Source organism: Hordeum vulgare, chromosome 5H, assembly GCF_904849725.1.
Source record: "Hordeum vulgare subsp. vulgare chromosome 5H, MorexV3_pseudomolecules_assembly, whole genome shotgun sequence".
Taxonomy (NCBI): Eukaryota; Viridiplantae; Streptophyta; class Magnoliopsida; order Poales; family Poaceae; genus Hordeum; species Hordeum vulgare.
Genome location: NC_058522.1, coordinates 530,142,844 through 530,167,888, shown reverse-complemented (window position 1 = coordinate 530,167,888; position 25,045 = coordinate 530,142,844). Strand labels below are relative to the sequence as shown.

The 25,045-nt window shown below is 46.0% G+C and overlaps 1 pseudogene; it reads right to left on the bottom strand.

Annotated features, from left to right (window-relative positions):
* Window positions 1-3,153: 3,153 nt before the first annotated feature.
* LOC123452320 lies at window positions 3,154-6,396 on the bottom strand (annotated as a pseudogene).
* Window positions 6,397-25,045: the final 18,649 nt, after the last annotated feature.

Sequence of the window (25,045 nt, the reverse complement as noted above, 5' to 3'; positions counted from 1 at the left end):
AATAGCATGTGATATTTCCAGCCAACATCTTGTGTCTAATATCATGGACGGTTCAAAATAAAATTCAGCAACCCACATACGGTTATTTTTTAGTCACCTTGAAACTGTCATATATCATGACTTTCTATTGCAATTTCTTCCTCAGTTCATATATCATGATATAGTATAGCTCTAGCTACGAAAAGCAGTTATTAACTGCCCAAGTAAATCAAAAAAGAAGTAGCCAAGCAAATCTTAGGCTTTTGTTGAATGCTCGATCTTGGATGGCTAGATGTATATTATTTCTTACGTTGGAGCCATAGAAGACCCTCCAACTGAACCGAATCCATGATAGACTGCTCACAAAGAATACAAAATGATTTTTTTTGAAGACAGGGCGTTGATTAACGCAGTTCATGGTTGAAGCTATGTTATGGCTCATAGTGTGTTGTTTAATGAGCCCAACCTCTGTACATATACCTTCAATATGAATGGTTGGAAACACATACAACAGAGCAAGAATTGTTGTATTCCTAAGATTGGTTTCAGTTTGATGGAGCCATGAAACATAAGCCTTTTTATTTGATACTACAACAGATAAGGAAAAAATAACCTCATGTGCTGCATAGTAGGCAAAAGACTTCCTAGAAATCCAAACACAGTGGAAGAAAAATAGACCAATCCTTCGTTCCCAATAAAGAACTGTAGTCTGCAGGTAATTAAGCTATAAGTTAATTGCTTCAGGATTCAATAAGTGACACGAGGTGAGCTATAAGTTAATTGCTTCAGGATTCAATAAGCGACACAAGGTGAATTGCCCGTGTTGTACCTTGTGGAGATGTACAGTAAACTACGAACATGAGTCAAACGATGGACGGCCAAATGTTCATCGACGTGATGTGATGTGGCTATGTGCTCCTAAAGACGTGCCACAGCTCTAGAAATTGGAGAGAAGGAATAAGGAGGGAAGCGTGCTTGCAGTAGAAGCTACAGACTAAGGTACTTTAGAGGTTACCATGGCCTTGACGAACGTCAACCGGCTGACTCCGATCTGCCCCTCCACCCTCGCCACAGCACTTGACGGCCTGCTTCTCCCTCCAGGAACCCATGTACCAGCTTCCCACCTGGACATGTGTTTGCCTCCCCATCCTCAGCGACGACCGAGGACAGAGTTGGTTGCCGCCATGAGCAGCCGATCTTCCATCGTGGCCACCATTGACTTGTGGGGTTGGGGACTACCAGATCCGACGGGATTGCCCATGTATCTTGTGCGTTGGGGGCGGGGAGCACCCATCCAGTACGACATCGTAGGGTAGAGGAGCGCGACTCCGACATGGTGATGTCAGCCGGGAAGCACGACCAGATCGACGAAAGGATCCGAGCAGAGTAGGGATGATGGTCGTATAGCCGAGCCGTTGTATGCACGTCTCGTGGATCACCAGTCTTGGTTCCCACCGATGGCTTCGATGAGAGAGCAAGTGGAGCTGGGCCATGGGCCTCGGTGAGCGCGCTGTTGTGGGGTTGCCGAGTTCCCCCTTCGACGTGGAAGCCGTCTTGGATAGAGGGTGGACGGGGAGCAGGGGTCGGTAGGTGCTCATCGCCTTTGCCAAGTTGAGCGATGAAGGAGAAGGCCGGCGGCGTGATTTCTGTCGCGAGAGAAACGCGGGATTGGGGTTAGTAGGAGATGAGACGTGCGGTCGTGGGCTTGTTTCCTTCCTTTTCTGTCTTTTTTTTCCTTTTTATCGAGCAGTGAGGGTTCGATCGCAGCTTTCCTGATTTCCTTTTTACTGCGTGCGTGCGAAAGAGGGGTGGAGTATGAGGTTGAACCATCACGACGACGGCAGATCCTCCTTTAATAGTAGAGATTATTTGCACGTTTATAGCTTTCTACCAATTCAATTGGGATACCAATACCTAGAATTGATGCCAACCTTCATGTTAAAGGCATTTTTGCAAATTTAAATTTATATATATCTTTTGATGTTTGTAGCCATGTAGGAGTTAAGTTTATACGGTTGATATAGTCGATATGTTATCGTATACGAAGGATCATCAAAGATAGTCACCTAACTTCTCAAAAGTTATCTCAGGACATTGAAAAGGTTAGTATTGGGTATGCTTAAAGTTGTTTTCATCAATGACTGATGGCATCAAAATTTTGGAAGTTGGATGAAAGTTTGAACGGAAAAATAATTGTTTTCAGATTATAATTATAGCGATGCTCTTTCATATAAGACCTATATAAATGCAAGTGAATTGCTATTTATGGTAGTTGGAAATCTTGACAAGAAGAATTACTATTCTGTGTACAAACATTTGTAGATGATGCTAATGAATATATCTTCTAGACTTATGAGTTTATATTGGTGCTCATATTTTTTTTAGTCACAAGCGTTGGATAAGGCATATAACACATAGTTGTCTCTGGTTATATCTATGAACCAAATAACGAGGTACCATAAAAAAGTTCAAAATAGTAATTTGGTCCCATCATGTTACATCTATGAAGCAAGTTCAATATTTTTTTTGTTACGGTAACCAACATGAGATACACTCCTCGTGTGCATGCATGTTCATGGCCATGGTAGAAGTTGAAGCTTCCAGCCTTTTAGGGCGTGTTTGGTTCACATCTCTGTTTGAGGGCATTTTGCATAATTGTTCCAGTTGGGTTTGCCTGAGCTAATGCAGCCTAAAAACCAACATCTCCATGTAATTTGGTTGTCTGCATTAGGCTCCTTGCATAAGGGGAGCAATGAGTTAGCACGTTGTTTGGTTGCCTGCATCGTTGATGTTAGACAAATAACACTTTGTTTGGTTGCAACCGACTAAAGGTGTGACCACTACTTCTCAATAGTGGTGACCTTACCACACACACAACATTATCTTTTTCTAGCTAGAAAACAAATGACAGTTTATCCTAACTACTAGCAAATCACAGTACAAATTATTAAGAGCCAATATGGCTGAATAGTCCAAAGTTCAACTATGCTAACTAGGTGAAAGTTGTTGTTGTTGTTCTTCTTCTTCTCTTTGTGAAACTTGGCCTAATGAGGGTAGACATTATTCATTAATATACTCAAATGGATGAATTAACTGAATTGTCACCTAATAGTCTTCTCATTCTTGAAAAGCCAACTGACCTTTGCTCTTAACCTACAAATAATTTCTCCCAGATTATTGTTTACGTCGTCATATATTTATCATTTTTTCAGCTTTGTTATAGGTACCAATATAAATATATGCTTGACTGTCAAGAGCAACAACAATAATGAACCGTGGTACACTTAGGTTCTGGTTGTAGTAATCTTTCCATCAACACTTGAGATGGACGGGAAAATCTCATCGTCGCCATTAACAGAAAGAACAATCCGATTAGCATGGCTGGCAGCTTCCTTCCTCAAGACAGCAACTGTCTCGGTGACACCAGCACAACTTGAACAGTGTGAAGAGTAGATGAGGGTGACCTTCTGGAGGCTCTCAAGGTATATGATACCTGCTGGAGTTTTACAAGCTGGGCCAGAATAGTGTGTCAGCTCGATGTGTCTCAGGCTTGGCATGGCTCCCTGATCAAACTTTACCCACGGCGCAGAGCAGTCGAAAGCGAAAAACTCAAGTCTGGCGAAACCTGAAGTTATTGCGACTTGTTTTCGTGGGTCGCCAAACAGCTGGCATGCAAGGCTAGTGAGGCTGGGCAGACCTCCAAGTATCTTGAGATCGTTTAGTCCTTGTTCAAAGAGCCTGATTTCTAGCTTCTTAAGACAGCTGAGATGTGCGATCCACCCGGGAATTTTAACAAATCTTGCGGTCACCGTTAGCTTTTCAAGTAGAGGAAAGTTGGGAGACGCAGGAAGGTCGTTGCTCGCAATGAAATCACCATGAACTATTAGGGACCGCAGACTAGTGCACTTGCCCATGCAAGACAGTAGACTGTCATTTTTTGGCGTGTCAGCAGGCTCACCGTACAACATGAGTTCAGCCTTAGTCAATCCAGTCATCTCTCTAATCTCCTCCAGGGTGCTTGCTGAGCATTCCCTCGAATCAATGGTGCCCAGCATCTTGACTGACTTGAAGCAATCACTTCCGGCAGGTAGCCTCACCCCAGTTTGGCCAAAATGCAGATTGGCTAGTTTGAGAAGCATGACGAGCTCCTTGGGCAGCTCTTTCACTCCTGTCAGCCTTACATCCAGTGTCTCCAGATTTTGCAGCTTCCCTATCTGTGGTGGGAGAACACTGATTTGGGTCAGCCCAATCTCTAGAGTCTCAAGATGTCGTAGGTTCCCGATTTGTGGAGGAAGCCTAGTGACTTGTGGTGTCTCTTTCAGACTCAGGTGCTTCAGCAGGATCATTCCGCATATGTGGTGTACATCAGTATCGTCCAAACCATCACAGTCCTCCACATTCAACACTCGCAGATACCCCAAATGCTTAAACGTAAACACCTTGTCACAGCGGATCATGGTTATGGAACGAACATGCGACATATCCAACCTTTCTGTGCCATTTAAACCGTTTGAGCCACAGCATCGGATAGAAAGAAAGACAGGCCTCGTTGCAGGTGTCTCTGAAATGTCCATGTCGGACAGAAAGGTGACCAAGTTCTCTTCTCGTGCTATCAGTCTAAGAACGTAGAGCATCATGCAGTTGACCTCATACATCCCCTTCCCATAAAAGGATGGGCGTTACACAGGCTGAATCACTTTGCTGCCGACGAGGTCATCAAAGCATTCGTTCGCCACTTCCTCACTGCTGCGCCACCCAACTTCAGAGATAAATCCTTCGGCAATCCATTTCCTAATTGTTTCGCCCCTTTTAAACTTTCGGTACTTGACGGTTGTACTTGTAGCTATGCACAGCAAGCAGGTCTTCAGAGTGCTGGGAAGGTTCTCGTAGCTGAGTGATAGAACCTTTATCAAGTCCTCCAAACCAGGAATACGCTCCCGTGCAGAGTGTAAAGAGCTTGCCATCTCTTTCCAAGCAGAACAGAAAGCGTGCACCACATCCTGACATGGTTTCCTTGTGGCTACTTTGCTATTGAGCAACTCAGCAATGGTTATAATTACTGAAGGAATGCCACTGCATATTGCCAAGATCTCACCAACTTCTCTTGCAAGTGCATCAGGGCAGCTGGCCTCAGAGCCAAAGCATCTCCGTAGAAATAATGATTTGGAGTTCAGGTGATCAAGATGCTTAATTTCACATATCAACTCATCTTGGCCAGAACAACATATCTTTGCTATGTCATTAACTCGAGTTGTAACAATTACTCTGCTACCAAAAGCGTTAACGGGCAAGCTGCGGGATAGAATATGCCAATCTTCTTTCCTCCATAAATCATCAACTATGATCAGGTACCTACCGAAGTTTGCGCACAAAAGCCAGAACAGCGACAATGTTATTGAGGTAGTCATGAAGTCTGCTTAAACGCTAGTAAATCAATCATGCAATGTGATTGTGATGGGCAATGAAGTGAAAGAGTGTGAAAGTACAAAAAATGGGTACAGTGTAATCTCCACGGTTAATTGATCTCGATGTCAGAGAACTATATGAACCAGAGGAGAAGCACATGACAATTAAATAGGTACCTTTCGCTCTGAAGGAAATCCCTAACTGCATCCTTTGCTTCTTGATTGTAATTTTTCTCCACATTAAGCTGACGAAGCATCTGGTCAAAAATCCCCTCCATATCAGGCATGGAGGAGACTGAAACAAAAGCACACGAACCGAATTGTGGCCTGAGCTGACGGAACACGAGATTCGCAAGAGCCGTCTTCCCCAATCCCCCAGAACCCACAATGGAGACTATCTTCATCTCTTGTCCGCCTGCAAGGCTCTTGATTAGAGTATCCCTCCCGCGCTCCATGCCGACGAGCGGCTCCTCCGCCTCTTTCCGCAGATGCGGCGATGGCCCGGTGGGTGCGGTGGCTGGAACGAGCTTATCTTTATCGGTGCTACTGTACCTGTCGGACAGATGCAGGGCCAGGCTCTTGACGTCTTTGAGGGCGTTGGCGAACCAACGGCGAGGGCCCAGCAAGTTGTCCAGGAACCCTAGGCAGCCGTCCCGGCAGGCGGCGGGCTCACTGGCCGCCAGGTAGGCGTCGACGATGTCGTCGGCGTGGTAGGACAGCTCCCTGCAGTCGTCGGCCCAGCGCGGGTCGGGGCCGCTGCCCAGGGCAGCGTGCAGGCTCGTCAGCTCCCTCAGAAGCTGCTCCGCGTCTTCCTTGACGGTCCTGTGCAGCTTGTGCTCGAGGAGCTTCTCCAGCTTGGGGAGCAGGGAGGCCATGGCCCCCGTCACGACGTCCACCATGCTCGCCCTCTTCTTGCTCTCGGGTTATCTCGCTCGATCTGTTCTCCAGATATTCTCTTTTCTCTCGATCTGGTTTATCAGAGAGATCAGGAGTTGAGTTTATGGGGTTGCTTTCCATCACGGACCCTAATCGGCCGCGTCCGCGCCTGCCACGCGTCGCGCGGGGCTCTAAGCGCATACGGCCCGATCCAATTCTAAACTGGTTTTTTTAGACAACGTCACAAAGCTTCATTATGTTTACATGGATGGATAAAAGATTTTCGAGATGTCCTAACCAAACAGGACCACCGCCACCGAAAGATAAACCATGCTTCGTTAAGTTGTAAGCTTTATAATTTGAGCTCCTAAACTCATGACTAAAAATACAAAAATCAAAGGCTGAAGTGTGATCAGCTATCTCATGTATGATCGCTCCGTAGCTTGCCGAATTCTCCTTCGTTATATCTTGTGTCACCACTTTGTAATCCGATGCCATTTAAATACGTCTCACATATAGATCATCCTATCAATGCGAGGGCTTCTCTAATGGCGAGGGCCTCAAGAGTCGGCGGGTCCACAATGTTTTGGAAACAAAGAGTCGATGCTCCCATGAACATGCCATCATGAATTGGATGGCACGGCCCAGCACGGCACGTATACTATAGGGGTCGTGCCGTGTTAGCCTAGGCTCGACCCTTTTACTAAACGGGTTGGCCAGCGGAAAGTTTGGGAGAGCTGTGGAAATCAGTAATTGAGGAATACACCTTTTAATGATCACTCTCACCTATCGAGGTTACGACAAGTGACGCACTGCATGCGTGTCGTTTATCGCAACGTGAGAGTTTTCCCTTTCTTCGTACATTTGTAATTTCAAAACGGTTTATCTCCTAAACCATGTGTTCAAATCTTGAACCGTTTTCATCGTTGGTTTTCTTGCGTCGAGATTTTTAAAATTAGATCCCATGTTGATAGGTTTTGACGAACTTTTTTTCACGAAAAGAGGGACCAAAAAAATCATGCCTCTCGCGATAGAAAAAACGAAAATGCATTTTTCCGTGTTTTTTTCCTATTCGAGAGGCACTAAAGACAACAAAACCGTACCTCTCGCAAGCAAAGCCGTGCCTCTCACGAAAAAAATGTTTTCCCTTTCTGAGAAGCACGGACGTGCCGCTCACGGACGTGTCTCTCACGAAGGCAAAACTATGCCTCTCACGAAAGCAAAACTTTTTCCATTTTCGAGAGGCACGGTCAGGCCTCTCGCGGTGAGAGAGGTGCGTTGTGGTAGGTTCAACCTGGTGAATTTCTATATCCCATTGACAGAAGGAGACAAGATGCGTCTTTGTGTTGCTGCTACTAACGATAAAACTATGGGGTTTATTCATATTATTTGAGTTTACTTTGTCTACATCATGTCATTATTCTTCATGCATTACTCTATTTTACTTAATACTCTAAATGCATGCTGGATAGCGGTCGATAAGTGAAGTAATAGTAATAGGTGTAGGCAGGAGTCGGCCTATTTGTTCATGGACGTGATGCATGTATACACATGATCATTGCCATGAATATCACACAAGTGTCCACTTTTTTTTTCAATTTTCCAACAGTAATATATTTACCCACCGTATGCTATTTTTTATGAGAGATGACATTAGGAAAAGCTATGGCCCACGGGTCTATTCACACAATATTGATAAAACCTTCAATACCTTGTTGCCATTTACTTGTTTTTATTTTATCTTGCTATCTACAATTATCTACACACCTCACTTGCTTGCACATAACAAGACAAGAGGATTGATAACCCTCTTATCCGGGTTGGGTGCAAGTTTTTTGTTCTTTTGTGTGCAGTCGCTCAAGACGGTTGTGGTTGATATTCCTATTGATTCGATAAACCTTGGTTTCATAACTGAGGGATACTTATCCACATTGTGTTTGCGATAATCCCATCCTCTTCAAGGAAATCCCAACGCAGATTACAATTATCAGGAAGAATTTCTGGCGCCATTGCCAAGGAATATCATCACCAACTACCAAGTAACTCCACACAAAATTTCATTCACTCTAGACCATTTGACCTGGTGTAAACAGTAGGCAAAGTTGTTTGGATCCTCAAATACAGGAAATAATTAAAAGAGCATGAACCATCTGCAGCATCTCAAGAAATTCAGAATACAGTACGACATCTCAAGACATCTGCCCACCTTTTATTTTGGTGAGATGATGTGACAGCCCGAGACCGACGTTCCAAAAGATTCCCCCCTTTATTCCGTTTTCGTCGGTTGTTTTTTTTCATTTGTCGCATCATCATCGCATCATTCGCATCATCTGCATTGCATCGGTATCTCCGTTGCCGCCAGTTTTTAAACTTGCATCCGTTGTTAGTTGCCGGTTCTCGTCGTTGTCCGTTCTGAGCCCGACCACACATGCACGCGCCCGCGGCAATGTTTAAATCTTGTTTTCAAAAGTGTATATAAAAATTTCTCTGATTGGGTTGAGATTTGACGTGCGGTCTTATTTTAATATAGCTAGGCCGTCTATCGAATTTCGTCGCGATCGGAGTCTGTGTGGTACCCGAATCGTCGACCGTAGCGTCACCGTCTTCGGTTATTCGTCGGACGTCTTTCAGTATTTTAAATCTCGTTGCCAGGTCGCCAGTTTTCCCTCTCGTCTCCGGTAAACTACTCTACACGGCCATTTAGTTCGTCCCGCGTTCGGAATTATTCGAATCCGACCACGCGGTTGAAACCGGTGCGAAATTTCGCTAAACCTAGCCCCCCTTTGTCTATAAATAGGACTCCCATGCATTTTTTTAGCAGTCTCTCTCCCTCTCCTCGAAATCTGTACAACCCCCCGAAACCCTAGCCGCCACCCCAATCTCTCTCCTTGCTCCCGGCCCGCTCGGGCCCGGATCGGGCCCTCTCGGGCCCATCTGGCGAGCCGCCGCCGTCTGCCCGAGCAGCAGAGCCCCGAGCTCCTCCACCCGCCCGTGCCCCGTGCCCCGCGCCTCCAGCCGCCGGCCGCCGCCTGCCCGTGTCGCCGGAGCTCCGACCACCGGGGTAGTCAACGTCGTCTTCTGCCCTCTCCGGTCACCGCCCGCCCGCCGGAGTACCCCCGCGTCGTCGGACCTCGACAGCTCGCCCCAGGGCCTCCCTCCGCCACGAGCTCGCTGCCACAGCCCCTGCGCCGCCGCCTCGCGCCAGATCCGGCGAGCAGCCGCCCGGATCCGGCCCCCACGTCCCTCGCCGGTGCCTCCTCGCCCCGCTCCTCAGCCTCACCGTGCCGTCACCGGTAACCCCCGCCATGGCCTCGTTCCCAGGAGGCGACGGGAGGTCGACGAGGTGCGAGCGCCATCCGCTCGCGTCCTGGGCCCCCGAGCGCCCCCGGCCCAACTATCGCGGCCCAGCTGGCCACTGCGCCCCCAGGCCTAGCTTCGGCCAGGCCGGCAGCCTTCTCCACGAACCAGGCCAGCCCGCCAAGGTGAGAACCTCCCCTGCCCTCTTTTTCCTCGCCCCAGGCGAATGTTAACTAAACTGCGCCCTAGTTTCGGCCCGATAGGAGATAGGCCCGGTAGGTTATTATTTTTAGGGATTTTCGAAATTAATGAAATTCCAAAAAATAGACATATATTAAAACGTCCATAACTTCTTTTCCGTCTGTCGGATCGGAACGTGTAGTATATGGATCTTGTGTAGTTTTGCGTGTAGATTATGAATTTGTAACTTGCATAATTGTTTGATGTAGTTTGACGTGCCAAATGCATAGTTTTACGTGTTGTCCCAATAGGATTCGTCCCGTATTTATTTTTCGCGCGTGTCCAGGTTGCTCGAACACCGTAGAAGAAATGTTCATGTTTTAGGAACCCCTTTGCCATGTATTTTAGAGTAGTCATTGGTATTTTTGCATGTAGGATTCCGTAGGTAGTTTGTTGTACCGTGTTTAGGATACTATCTCGCATTTACGCGTGGCGTTATTTTGGTGTTGCAACCCCACATGTTTTATATGTTTTCGGGGTAGAAAAATCCATAGGATTTAACTGTGTATGTAGTTTTGGCTTTTGAGCAAGTTAGTTCGCGTGATATTTTGCTATGATGCCCTTTTCTTTATTTTGTGGGATTTAATCCGTGCGTGCTTTGTAGGAGTTGTCAACTAGAGATTTGCTCTTGGATGTTTAGTCTAGCCCCTGGTAATTTTGGTTGCAATAGAAATCCATGTTTAGGTGTGGTTTGTTTGTTCTTTACTTGCTAGGAAATAGTGTTGTTTTAGAGATGCTGAAATATTTCTAAGTCTGAAATCTGTTATATTTTGTTGTTGTCTTTGCATGAGTAAATCTTGTGTTCTGTAGCTCTTTTGAGGTTGGTGCAATGGAGTTAGTTGTAGACTTTAGGATTCTCTAGCATGCTGTGAATTTTCATGCCATTTGGAGTCATGTAGCTTATGGTTTTGCTGCTGTCAATATGCCTTCAGATCAAAAACTGCAGTTTCATAAACTGTTATTTTCACTAAGTCTGAAATAGTGTGTGAGAAGCCATCTTGTGACTTCTTTTCCAAGTGTTCCATGCTTCCATGCTAGTTGTTGTTAGTTGTATGTTGTAGTGCTTCTTGCCCTCCATCGTCCCATGCCTTGGTTGAGCATATTGGGATTGTGTAGCTCGTAGTTGTGGGGTGTAGAAAATGCTATGTGGCTGATTTTGGCAGATTGTAGTGAGTTCTTGTTTAGCTCATAGTTGTTGAACCGTTGCTCCGTTTTGATCATGTCATATATGAAACTTGCTTAGAATCTCGTGTAGTTTCATTTTATCTTGCTGGTTGTATGTTTTAAAGTGCTCGTGACCGTCGTTGCACACATTTTGCATTCATGCCATCATATCTTGCGGTGCTTGTATCTTTTGATCCGTAGCTCCGTTGGAGATGTTCTCTACGTGTAAGTTGCTTGTAATGATGCGTAGAATCACGTGAACCTATTTGTTTTGCTGTTTAACAACTATTTGAAGGTGTTAGTTCAGATCTGGACAGAATTATAAGTTAACATGTGAGGTCGTTTCGGAGGTGCTATATGTCATTTCCGACCTCATTTAAAATGCCTAGATAGGTAGTTTAATTACGCTTCACCTCTTGCCATGTGTAACCACATTTAATATTGCCGTGTACATAATCGGGATAGAACTAAATAACTCGTATGTGGAGTTTCATCAATATGCAACTCGTTGCATATTGAGCTTCACTTAATGTGTAGTATTGGTTGTTGTGAATTGACATGCCGTGACTTGCATGTATTCAGCTATTCATGCATCATATGTGTCGTGCATCGTGTGATGAATATCGTGTGTTGATGCTTGTTTCCGGTTTCCTCCGTCTCGATAGAGTTCCGCAAGCGTGTCGGATGTGAGGACCCGTTCGACTACATCGGTTCGTCTGCTTCACGGAGTCATTCTTCTTCCAAGCGGGATCTCAGGCAAGATGACCATTTCCCCAGTTACCATTACTATCATTGCCATGCTAGTTTTATCGCTTCTATCGATTAGGTCTCGTTGCCTACCACCTGTTAAATATCAGTCTCTCAACAATGCCATGAAACCTTCAACTGTTCACAACCTAGCAAGCCACTGATTGGCCATGTTACTGGTTGATTTACCATGTGATAGCGTTGCTCGTTGCAGGTGTAGTTGCTTCCATGTGATAACATGGGTCCCTTGATATATCACCCTATTAATTGCTATGTAATTTAATGCACCTATATACTTGGTAAAAGGTGGAAGGCTCGGCCTTTCTAGCCTGGTGTTTTGTTCCACCTTTGCCCCCTTAGTTTCGGCTACCGGTGTTATGTTCCATAATTGAGCGCTCCTAACACGATCGGGGTTGTTCTGGGGACCCCCTTGATAATTCGTTTTAGATTAAAGCTGGTCTGGCAAGGTGTGACAGCCCGATGCCGACGCCCAGAAGATTCCCCTTTATTTCCATTTCCGTCGTGGGTTTAGAATTATTCGTTGCATCGTCATGTAGTTGCATCATCGCATCATGCATGGCATCATGTCAACCGTGTTTTGTCGGTGTTGCCTGTTGCTCCGTGCTGTTGGGTGATAGTGCTTCGTGAGTGGCGTCGTTTGTTGGCGCGATGAGAGTGCGAGCGTGAGAGCCTCCGCTAAACCCCTGCTCCCCGAGGACGTGAACCTTCTCCCCTTCTCTCCCTTTTTATTCCGTTTTTGCGGTTTGCTAAAGCTTCCGTTTTAACCCTTCTAAAAAAGGTGTCTTCTTGTAAAACCATTTTATTAAATGTGGGGGTAACCCTTGGGTTTTAATCTTATTTTTTTTCGTTTGTTTTTATTGTTAAACCGTCTCTTTTTCTTCTCTCTTTTAAAATCTTTTATTTTATTCTCTAAATAAAAGAGGTTTTATTTTATTCTTCAAAAGGGGTTTGATTTTAATCTTTTGTTAAAAGGTTTAATTTTATTCTTTTGTAAAAAAAGGGTTTAATTTTATTCTTAAAAGATTTTGGTTTTATTTGTTAAAAGGGGCCCAATCTATTTTATAGTTGGGGCATAACTTTTGGTTTTAAGAAGTCAAAGGCCTTTGTTTCTTTCTATTTACTTTAAACATTTTTTTCTTTTTTTTGTTGAGTTTCTGTTTTAAAAAAAGGGATCTAGCAGGGGGAGTGTAATGCCCCAAGTGTAGAACCTACCCCTTTTTGGACCTACTTCATGTGGGACCACCTTGTCAGAGATTATGATGTTAAGTTGGTTCCATGATTTCATGTGTATTCCTTGCTATTTCCTTCTCATGCATGCATGCATAGCATATCGTATGATTCCATGTGTTAGGTGTTGGTGCATGTGGTCATATGATTCCATGTGGTGTTTTAATCTTGTGGTCATGTATCTTGTGATTTCATGTGTTGAGGCATATGTTATGATGTGGTGTGAAGTAATGAGAGGGTGGTGCTTGACATCAATTACAAACCCCCCTTGTGTAGTTTAAACCTTTATTATTATTATTTATTCTTTTTCCCAAGTTCAAATCTATTTGCTCCTAGGATGTTTTAAAAATGTTACACCTTTAGTCCATTTTATTTGGAGTGTGGGCATATAGGGGAGGGGTTTTTAAAACCTCTTTTGCTTGAGGTTTTTCTTTATTTTAGATTTATTTAAATCTGTTTGGCAATTATTTTTAGTTGCCCAATTAGCCATTTTGGTATTTTATTTATTTGGGGCATAATTCCCTTATGCCCAGGGATATTTCACCTCCAATTTTATGCCCTTAGTTTTTCCTAGGAATTTCGTTGCATGTGATGATGTATTTTAACTAGAGAGGGCCTCAGGTTTTCTCTCCCTCTCTTCCTGGCAGCAAGAGCCCAACTCCTCTTTGGCCCGTATCCCTGGCGACAGAGCCCACGGGTGAGTCGTTATCTTCTTCCTCCCGACGTCACTCCTGTACGAACGCTCCTCAGCCTCCCGATCAACGAGACCTCGATCTTGCGGCTCCAGCTCGCCCCCCTAGGGCCATATAAGCTCCCCTCTCCCTTCCCCAGGCGGCTAGGGTTCATCCTCTCCCTCCTCTTCTTCCTCCCGCGCCGCCAGGGACCTCAAGGTAGCTCCCAACGCCATGACCAGCTCCGGGCCGAGCTCGTCGCCGGCGTAGCTTCAACCTCCTCGCCTCCCCGCAGCTGCGCAAGCAAGAGGACCCAGGAGGGGTTCCATTTTTGCGCGGAGCCGGAGCCGGAGCGTCTTCCCCGACGTGCGCCTCCTTCCTCGGGCTCGGTCGGCATCTTTCTGCGTCGTCCAGCACCGCCGCGTCTTCTTCCACGACGCCGACGTTCTCTCCTCTCCTTCCCCCTCGGTGAGCAGCCCCCGTCCCGTCCTTCCCTCTCTAGCCAGGCGTAGGTCGAGCTCGTGCCGAGGTGCTGTGCTCTGGAACCATGGCAGCTAGCAGCGCAGTAGTCAGTAGGCAGTAGATGGTTGTGCTCGTCGTTAGGTGCAACGGCAGGTGTTTTTAGAGGCGGGAATGGATCCCTTGTGGATCCTACTCCAACCCCGTAGCGCTGGGTGCATGTAGAGTTGCGTGGTGGCCGTCGCCGTCCGCCTCTGGTTCGGTCGCCGGTGTGGTGCGTCGTAGAAGAGGGTTACTCTTCTGAGCTATCCCCCTGTCTCTGTCAGCAGTCGGATCATAGCGCAGTGGTTGGTGACTTGCGGTTTTACTCGAGAGGTCCTGGGTTCGATCCCAGGGGAGGCCTCCTTTTGTTCTGTTGATTTTATTCGGTGCTGAGGTTGCCGCAGCAGGGCATGTTGACTTGTGTGAAGCCCCTTCTCTGTCGAGTGCACTAGCGTAGCAGGGTGGTAGCGATGCAGCAGTAACACCAGCAGGTCTGGGGTTCGATTCCAGACCCTGCCGCTTTAATTTTTACTGTTCCCTGTCATTTTTTTTGCCATGTATTTTCCCTGTCTAATTCCTATGCTCTTGTCTTGGCAGCAACTTAGCATATTTCTTTTGTGCTCTATGTAATTTCCTTCTGCATATTGTTTGTGAGTGTGTGTGCCCTAGAGTAGATTGTGATGTGTGTGTATTAGCTTGTGGTAGCACTAGTATAGATATGTGTGTGAGAGCCTCACCTATGGCAAGACATGTAGAGCATTGTTGTGCACATGATTTAGAAGTGTGTGGTGGTGTTGGATTCATTTAGGGAGTGTAGCTATTGTATGTCCTAACTAGTTTTTAGTAGGACTAGCTTTGTGTCATGCTGGATATGTGTGTGGTGTGGACCTTCCCACCTTTGCAAGTGGTGCACCTCCTCATGTTTAATATGAGAGAGAGCATGTTGTGTGTGTGGGGTTGGCTTGCGATAAACATTGGTGTTGTTGATGTGCATGACACAAACATGGGGTTCAAACCCCCATGTCACTTTGTCATTGTGCACATGAAACTCACCCTATGTAGATGTCATCTTAGAAGAATATTTTATGGAGTTGCATTTACATTTTGTTGAAAGTTTGGTCCTTGATTCCATGGTATAGGAGGAGCCCAAGGGCATGGATTTTTGTGTCTTAATAGTAGGGGTTTGTGCTCAACACCATAGTGGTGTCAACTACATCTTGGTGACATGTGTGTGCAAACTATGCCTAGACAAAGTTGGCATGTGGCTGGAAAATTCCAGATTTTGAGCTCTGAAAATTTCACCAAGTCTGGGATGCTGGAAACATTTTCTTCCCCTGTAGATAAGGATGTGCTGGTCATTCTGTTGAGAACTGGACTTAGGTCAGTGCTAGTATTTTGAACCTGATATATTTGTGAAGCTTACTGTCAATTTTGAAGTCATTTGGAGTCCAGTAGCTTGTGTTTTGATTGCTGTCAAAAAGCTTCAGAACAGAAACAGAAACTCAGGTGCAGGAATTTTCACTAAGTCCATGAGATCTGATGGTTTTGGGAAAGTTTGTGGCCTTGTAGCTTCTACAGTTTAATTCCTTTTGCTGTGATTCTTGCTGGTGCTTGTAGTGTTCTTGGTTGTCAACAGCCACATATATTATTTGTCATGTTTGAAGACCTGTAGCTATGTTGCATGTTGCTCCCAAACAGCTAAGATGCAGAAACTGGCAGATTATGTGGTTTTGCCACTTTGTTCAAAGTTTGAGTTTAATTGATGTTGTGCTGTTCTACCTTGATCCATTTCATTCATGTTGGGTTATTACATGTCTTGGCTACCTGGGAATACCAGATTTGTGCCAATTGGAAGTGTGGTGTTGAATCTTTCACGTAGAGCTTCATATCTTGTTTCGTTGATTCCCGTTGATCCGTAGCTCCGTTTGCAATGTACTTTATATGGTTTTGCACCGTTTTTACGAGCTGCATCTGTTCATGTCATTCTCATGCATGTCAAAATAGTTTAGTGCACAGTTCTGTCCAGAAACTTGCTGTAGCTTATTTTGCTTGTGCTAGTAATAGAAATAGTGGTGCATGCTCAACTTTCATCTCATGCATCATGTGATTGTTGCATTTTGTGGTGCTGCTGTTCATTGTTTGTTATTCTTATGTTGGGTAGAACCGGGAGCGGAGAACGAATACGTGGAGTCAGGAGAGTACGTGCAGGACGATCCAGAACCGTTCCAAGCTGAGGATATCACAGGCAAGATGATATGACCTTGATTCCATCTGTAGACTTGTTATGTTAGTTTCGATTCCATGTCATATTGATCGCTGCCTACCACTGAAATTAAATTGCCTCTTCATATGCCATGAGCCTAAACACTGAACTCTTTCCTAGCAAACTTGTATGGCTAGGTAGGCTTGCTCAGCTACTAATGTTAGCATTGTTAGTTGCAGGTGTTTTAAACTCATGTGGTTACATGAGCTTGATATCATTTTATTAAATTCTGTTATTAAATTAATGCACCTATATACTTGGTAAATGACGGGAGGCCTAGCCTTTTGCTGGGTGCTTTGTTCCGTTATTGCCGCCTTAGTTACCGGTTACCGGTGTTTGATTCCATAATGATCGCTCCTAACACGTTCGGGGTTGTTATGGGGAACCCCTTGATAAATCGCGTAGTGCTAAGACTTGTCCGGCAGGACCCAACTTTGGTACTATTTGCTAATCACCTAATAATAAACTGCATAGGGAATAGCTACCCCGAGGAATTTAATCAACAACCCGGGCCAGTGCTCCTCATGAGTGTTGGTCCAAATTAGAGCACTGTGTGGGGCCAACTCAAGGCAACTTGAGAGATTTCTATCAGGCCACTGTACGCGTCGCTCATCCGTCGTGTCCTGAGACTGAGATACGCGGCTCTTATCAGGGTCGTCGACACGTCGGGAGGTCCTGCTAGCCTTGTCTTACCTTAGCGGTATATCTTGCGTATAGGAATCCCAATGAAGCTTTGGTTTCACCCAGAGTTGAGGTTTTCCTCTAAGGAATCCGACGAGATCACGAGTTTCATGATAGAGGATGCCTTTGCGGCCTGTGTTCGTTTGTGATGGACTAGTTGGAGCACCCCTGCAGGGTTTAATCTTTCGGAAAGCCGTGCCCGCGGTTATGTGGCAACTTGGAATATTTTGTTAACATCCGGTATTAGAGAACTTAAACATAAACTAATAAAACTGCCACCTGTGTGCGTAACCGTGACTGTCCCTTCGAAGATCTCTCTTCGATCGGGAACACGGTGGGGTTATGAAAGCCGTAGGTAGGTGTTCAGGATCACTTTCTGATCAAGTAATCCCGACCGTTAGCGTAGACCACCTTCACTTATCTTTTGCGTAAGTTAGCCACTTATACAATCATAGGATGCAGCAGCCTGAAACACTTCATCCCTTCCTTACCCAATAACATGACTAGTTCTGGCACCAAGGTCTTAGATTACTGAGTCCCCGTGGCTCACGGATTCCTCCGAAACTCCCAGCAGGTACAGGTACCCCAGAGGCAGATGATCCCGACGGCACCCAGCTGGCGTGGCAGTACGACGAGGAGACATACCGCCTTTACGTGAACTATCCTGAGGACTGAGGCGTGGTCGTGATCGTGGGCCTGCAGCGGGTAGCATAGCATTTTCCTTGTTTTGTAGTCCGTACCGGAACTACCTTGTTTGTATCTGCGTTGTACTCTGTATTATTAATAAGAAGACAGTTGAATCCCAAATTGTCTACTTGTAATTATATTTCTGTGCTATGTTTACTCGCTTGCGAAACGCTTAGATGCGCTTCTTTCCTATTCGGGGGCCTCGACCCCCAGATCAGAAAGGACCGCATCTTGGTCGTTACAGGGAGGGAGCCCAACCGAGCCGGCCAGGCGCAGCCCAACTCCCGTGCTGACCTAGCCCAGCCCGCCTCCCTCTCCTCCCCACTCTCCTCCCGTTCCTCTCCTCACTCAGCGCCGCCATGGCGCGAGCAGCCCCAGCGCCGGCCTCCTCTCTGCTCCACGCCGGACCGAGCCGCCTTCCTCCACCTCGCGCGCGCCCTCGCCTCCAGCGCCCCTCCTCGCCGCGCCTCCTCTCCCCTGCGCCATGTCCGCCGGCCTCGCGCATCGCCTGCTGCAGGGGCTGCCGCCGCCGCGCCTGAAGGTCCCGTGCGCCATGGAGTCCCCGCCCGCGCCAGCAGGCCCGAGCGCCCTGCGCCGCCACCTCCAGCTCGCCGCCCCGTGCAGCCGCCTCGTCGCTGTCCCGCCCCTGCGCTCCGCAGCCAGACTCTGCTGCTGCACGTCGGTGCGCCGCCCGCCTGCAGGACTCCTGCGTGGCCGCCTCGTCCGCCCCGCTGCCGCGCTGTGGCCTCCCCTCGCCGGAGCCGGAGCTCGTCTCCTCGTCGTCGCCCCTGCCTTTTGTTGCTGAGTGCTGCGTTTGCTGCTATGTGCTGTTGCTGTTGCCTCTGCTCGTAGCTGCCTGTTGTGGCTGTCGCCGTAGCCAACGCCGGGTTGCTGCTATAGCTGCCGACGTTGTTGATGTGCACGTGGTTGTTGCATGCCGGAGGATGCTGCCTGCCGAGTGTTGTCCCTGTTGCTGCCGATTGCTTGCTGCTGTGTCGGACGCTTGCTGTTGGTACTTGCTGTAGTTGCTTCCGAGCTTATGTTGTTGCTCTTGCTGCCGTGGCTATCGTCTGCTAGTTGTTGTGCCTGCTAGTGTGATGTTGTTGCCGCGTTGCCGATGGCTAGTGCTGTGTCGGCTGATGCATGTAGCTAGTTGCTGCTTGCGTGCTTGTCGTTGCTAGCATTTCTAGTTGTAGTTGTTGCTTGCCTGGCTAGCTAGCTAGTAGCTGTAGATGCTAGAGCTTGCTTGCGTGTAGCTGTTGCTCTTAGTCGTTGCCGCTTGTAGCCGTGGTCTCCGTCGCTAGCTTGTGCTGCTGGTTGCCGCCGCCGTGTGCGCCATTCCCTCCTTCATGGTTCCGATGAGGCCCGAGAACCACAACGCCCTCGACGACCCCCGGAAACGAGTTCGACTTCCTCGACGTCGCTGAAGACCCGTGATCGACTACCGACGCCGAAGACCTGAGAACCACGATGCCGAGAACGACTACCGTCGATGAGACCGTGTACCACTACTTCAACTACCGGCGCGTGTACGACTACTTCCACGACGAGCACGACGTCCGCTACGAACCGAACCGCTCCGATTGCACGCGTCGAAGGTATACCGAGGGGACATGTCATGTACCGTGTGCTAGTGATGACGAATGTATGAGTTGTTTGAGTTGAATGCATGTATGCACCGTATGTATGCACCGTTTGTTTGCCCGTGCACGTTGTCTTCCTTTTCGTCGTGCCCTCGACACATGGGAACCCGGTAATCGGGATCACCCCATCTTTATTTAGCGTTCCCGCACGCGCTTCAATTTGTTGTCACCGATATCTTGTCGAGTATCGGGATAGGAACGTTGCCGTGGCATCGTCTCCGTCTTGCCGCCATGGTTTCCTCTCGCTCGCCGTGGCGACACCTGTTTATTTCTCTTCTTGCCCGTGATGTTTGAATTCGCATGCATAACGCATTCATGGCATATGATTTTGAGCTGCATGTTCTTGTTCCCGTAGCTACGTTCCATGCTCCGTTTGGTAACCGACTAGGATGTCATGTAGGTTCCTCGCTTCACCCTTGCCATGATAACCACAATGTAATATTGTCGTGATAATTAACGGGAGTTAATTAATAATTAAATGTGGAGTTTCGTCGACATGCAACCCGTTGCATATCGAGCTTCACTTAATGTGTAGAGTTTGCGTGAGGTGAATTGCCATGCCATCCCTTGCATCATTGAACTGATCATGCATCATATTAGGTGGTGCATCATGTTGTGCATTTGCCGTGGTGAATATCGTGTGTTGATGCTTGTTTCCGTTTTCCTCCGTCTCGATAGAGTTCCGCAAGCGTGTCGGAATGTGAGGACCCGTTCGACTACGTTGGTTCGCTGACTTCACGGAGTCATTCTTCTTCCAAGCGGGATCTCAAGCAAGATGATCATTTCCCCAGATACCATTACTATCATTGCCATGCTAGTTATTTCGATGCTATCGATTATGTCTCGTTGCCTGCCAGTTGTTAAATATCAGCCTCTCAACAATGCCATGTTAACCTTCAACCTGTTCGACCTAGCAAACCACTGATTGGCTATGTTATCGCTTGCTTAACCATGTTGTTAGCGATGCTAGTTGCAGGTGCAAATGCTTCCATGTGATAACATGGGTTCCTTGTCATATCACCATATTTAATGCTATTTAATTTAATGCACCTATATACTTGGTAAAAGGTGGAAGGCTCGGCCTTTCTAGCCTGGTGTTTTGTTCCACCTTTGCCCCCTTAGTTTCGGCTACCGGTGTTATGTTCCATAAACGAGCGCTCCTAACACGATCGGGGTTGTTATGGGGACCCCCTTGATAATTCGTTTTAGATTAAAGCTGGTCTGGCAAGGCCCAACATTGGTTCTACATTTTCCCAACATAATAACTTTGTTAATATTGAAATGCATACGGCGTCATGAACCCGAGGAGTAATTTTACATAAACAGGGGGGGCCAGTGCTAATGGTGTTGGTCCCAAACGGTCTGCCTGCGGGGCCACCACGGGGAAACTCGAGGTTTGGCACCCGTAGCTAGTTCCATCCGTCGTGTCCTGAGACCGAGATACGCGGCTCCTATCGGGATCGTCGACACGCCGGGTGGCCTTGCTGGATTAGTTTTACCTTTGACGAGATATCTTGTGCATCGGGATTCCGGTGATGCTGTGGGTAATCTCAGAGTTGAGGTTTTCCACTAGGTTATCCGACGAGATCGCGAGCTTCGTGATTGAGGATTTCTATGCGGCTTGTGGTAATTTGTGATGGACTAGTTGGAGCACCCCTGCAGGGTTAAATCTTTTTGGAAAGCTGTGCCCGCGGTTATGTGGCAACGTGGAAGCTTTGTTTAACACTGGTTCTAGATAACTCGAAGTTAATTTAATTAAAATATGCCAACTGTGTGCGTAACCGTGACTGTCTCTTTCGTGAGTTCCTTCTCCGATCGAGGACACGGTGGGGTTATGTCTGACGTAGGTAGGTGTTCAGGATCATTCATTTGATCATCAGTAGTTCACGTCCGTTATGCGTAGATCTTCCCCCTCTTATTTCTTGTACTCGTAAGTTTAGCCACCAAATATATGCTTAGCCGCTGCTGCAACCTCACCACTTAACCATACCTCACCCATTAAGCTTTGCTAGTCTTGATACCTTTGGAAATGAGATTGCTGAGTCCCCTGTGGCTCACAGATTACTACAACACCAGTTGCAGGTACAGGTAAAGGTTACTTGACGCGAGCGCGTTGGTTGTTCATTTGGAGTTGCTTCTTCTTCTTCTTCTTCTTCTTCTTCTTCGATCTAGGATGGGTTCTAGGCCGGCAGCCTGGGATAGCAAGGATGGACGTCGTTCTTCTTTTGTCGTTTGTTTTCGTCCGTCGTCAGACCCTGCTCTTACTCTTGCTGATTATGTAATGTACTGATGTGACTCTGATGTAGCTTGTGGCGAGTGTAAGCCAACTCTTTATATATCTCATCTTTTCAGTACATGTTCTTGTAACGATATCCATTCTTGCGACACGACGAGATGCGCTTCTATCCCTGACGAGGCCCTCGTGCCAAATTGAGGATAGGGTCGCATCTTGGGCGTGACAAGTTGGTATCAGAGCAAGGACCGACCTAGGAGCCCCCTTGATTGATCGAACTTGGCCGAGTCGAGTCTAGTGAAAAACTACTTTGAGTCTAGTTATATATCGGAGAGTAGGATTCTTTTTTCTCCTCTTCTATGCTCTGGTGAGGAATCTTGACGTAATATTTTAATTCTACTCCTCTTCTCACTCAAATTTTTTTTAGGATCACGCGGATATTTTTGAGATCTATATGATGCCGATGTGACGGAGTTCTGTCTTGGTTCCTCCTGTCTGACTTGATCTTCTTCCGGGGAGTTGAGCTCCAGGGGATTCTCGAGCACATCGTTATCATTCAGATTTCTTAGTATCTCAGAACGAAGGATGCTCGTAATTGCTTCAATACTAGTAGTGGCGAGATAACCCCGATGTCCCCAGTACTGGTGCAGATTGTTCGGGAGTACTGCCATACTTTGTATCGTTGTGATCACGAGGGTCTGTTGTAGATGAAGGTCCAAGATTCTGGTCGTGTGTTGACGGATGTGGTACAAGTGACGGGTTAGTATAGGAGTTGTGTGATATTACTCCTTGTATCCGTGTACCAGATTGCATGACCAGATATTTCGGGAATTCATAGGTGGGAATTCAAGTAGTTTCTTATAGGACAATCTTCCAACAAATGAATGATGTTTGGTTGGGGTTCGACATCTAGTGGATTCGTTTGTTCACGGTCGACTTACAGCGGTACACGTTGTGTCTTACAGAGTCCTTGTAGCTTGCTACGACTCGGGGACGCTTCGTATGTCAGGTGCACTGCCTTGCACTTGATGGCTTCTGTAAATCGTGCCCGTGCGATCCTGTCCACGAAAATATCGAACGGAAATCTTTCTCATGAGTTTGTTCTGGCTTGTTTCATAAGCCTCACTCTTTGGTTTGTTGAAATATGGTAATTCAAGTTGCTTCGATGTCAAGTGGTGATTTCAGATCTTTCCTAATCTGTGTTCTCATATTGTTATGGGAATGCAAATTCTTTGATCAATCAGATCGTCGTATCAATTCCATTCAACCGGCGTGCTTCTCTTCAGTGAATTCAATCCTCTCAAAATGTTGCAGATCATTCTCTCAATTTTTACCGGAGTTTGTCTCATCTGTTCCGAGTTGTCTTTGTTTTTCCCACCCTTTTTCTGAGTGATTCAATTTTCATCCAAGAGTTTTCTTTTCATTATGCTCCCGCTGTGTGTTCTTTTCTCTTTTATCCGGTGAATTTAATTTAGTTGTCCGTGTTCATCATATCCTTTTTGTGCTTGTAATTCTTTCCTATGTTGGAGATTCTTATCAGCCTATGTTGTTATCACTTCTCTCTTTTCTATCCGGAGCGTTGAAGTTATCTCGGAATTTCTTGTTTTCAATCTGTTATAGCATTTTAAGGTGCTCAACCTCATCAAGTTTTCATTGTACCGGTGCAGTATCTTTCTTTGTTCGCAATTGTTTCAACGGTGGTTTCTTTGAGTGGGCCCATAACCCACAGGTTCTTTCCCAGGATCTTTCCTGGCTCTTTTAATTTCTTTCCGGAGATCTTTAATTCTTTTCAGCTATGACGTAAGTATGATTTTCATCAGTCATATCCCTTCTTCAAGATCTATTTGAATTAATTATCATGTTGGCTCAACCTTGCATTCTTCTTTAGTCCGGCGTGTCTCATTAATTCTTCGTGGTGTTCTCCTCATCATTCTCAGCTTGCTATTCGAAGGAGTGTTTCTCTCAATCTTGGTCTATTCTCTTGGATATTCGTCATTTCAGCTTCATGTTATCATCTTGAATATGTTCCCAATGATGAGTAATCTCTTTCTTGCTATCCGGTGCATTTCTGAGTTGTTTTTATTCTTGATCCTCCGAAGGCCATCATTTCAGAAGATTCTTCGTTCTCAACTTTCAGCTTTCATCCTCAATTCTTCTCAATTGTTGTCTCTTCGTTCGTCTCTGGTTTATCCGGTGCCTTGCCCAAGTTTTCTGTAGGTGGATCATGGTCTCTTCATTCTCATGTGTTTCCGTGCATTCTTGGTATCCCCATTTTATTGTGAATTCTTACCGACGCTTCCTTAATTTTTCCTCAAGTGGTGCTTATCTCTCTATCTCTTCTAGTTTCTTTCAAGAAGAATAAGTTGTATGCTAATCCGTTGCTTGTCATCAATTAAACTTGATGAAGGATAAGCATAACATAATTCTTATTCCTGTTTCATAATGATTTCAATTCTTCTTCCGGAGTGACTCACGATATCAATTCGTTTCTCAAGTATTCTTATCTTTTCTTTTCTGGAGTTCTAAGTTCTATCAAGTTTCTCTCTGTCAAGCTTCATCTAAATCTTGGCAAGGCCATAATCTTATTCTTTTCTACCTTCATATTTTTGCATCATTCATTTGTATACGGTGGTCCTTCATGGTGGTTCATCAAGATTTCATTCTTTCCTAAGTGTTCTTCAAGATTCTTGTTGGAGATCCTCAAGTATTCTTTCTCTTGCATTTCCTAGTGCATTTGTTCTTCCTTTATCCTCTGAGGTGGTATTATAGCATTCTTGTTAGTGTAGGAGCCTCGAAGAGTTTTCCTCGCAAGAACGAGTTAATTAAACCCACCAATTCTTTGATCATGAGATATTTTAACCCATGATTTCTTCATTGAGCTATCTTGGTTTGGATTTCACCTAAAGCCTTCCTATGGATTGTGCTATCATGGTGCTCGTCATTAATCCAAGTCCTCAATGTACCCTCTTGGTGTAAGTAATTGTTCATATCTTGTTTCTCCCAATCAATCCTTGTTTCTTTTAGTGGTTGGTTGTCACCTCATATTTGTTGAGATGATTTTCACAAGTCCACTACTATCTTGTTCTTCGTTGTTGGTTTTCCAACTACTCTGTCAATTCTTTGTCCGGAGGTTCTTAAATTCTATTGTGATGGTAGTTGTCATTCTTTTCTTCATTCTCTTCTTCCGCTTGAGCTAGTTCTTATTCTATTGTTCCGGAGGCATGGTGATGTTGCTCTTTTGGGCCAATCTTGTTGTTCTATCAAGATCATGGTGTTCCCTTGCTCTATTTAGTTGTTTGTTATGAATATTCTCTATTTCTTCCACCTTTTCGAATTTTTTGTCCCATTTTCCTACCGAAGTGCTGCCGAAATTTTCCGTGAATTCTGGCTTCTTTCTCATGTCATTCCTC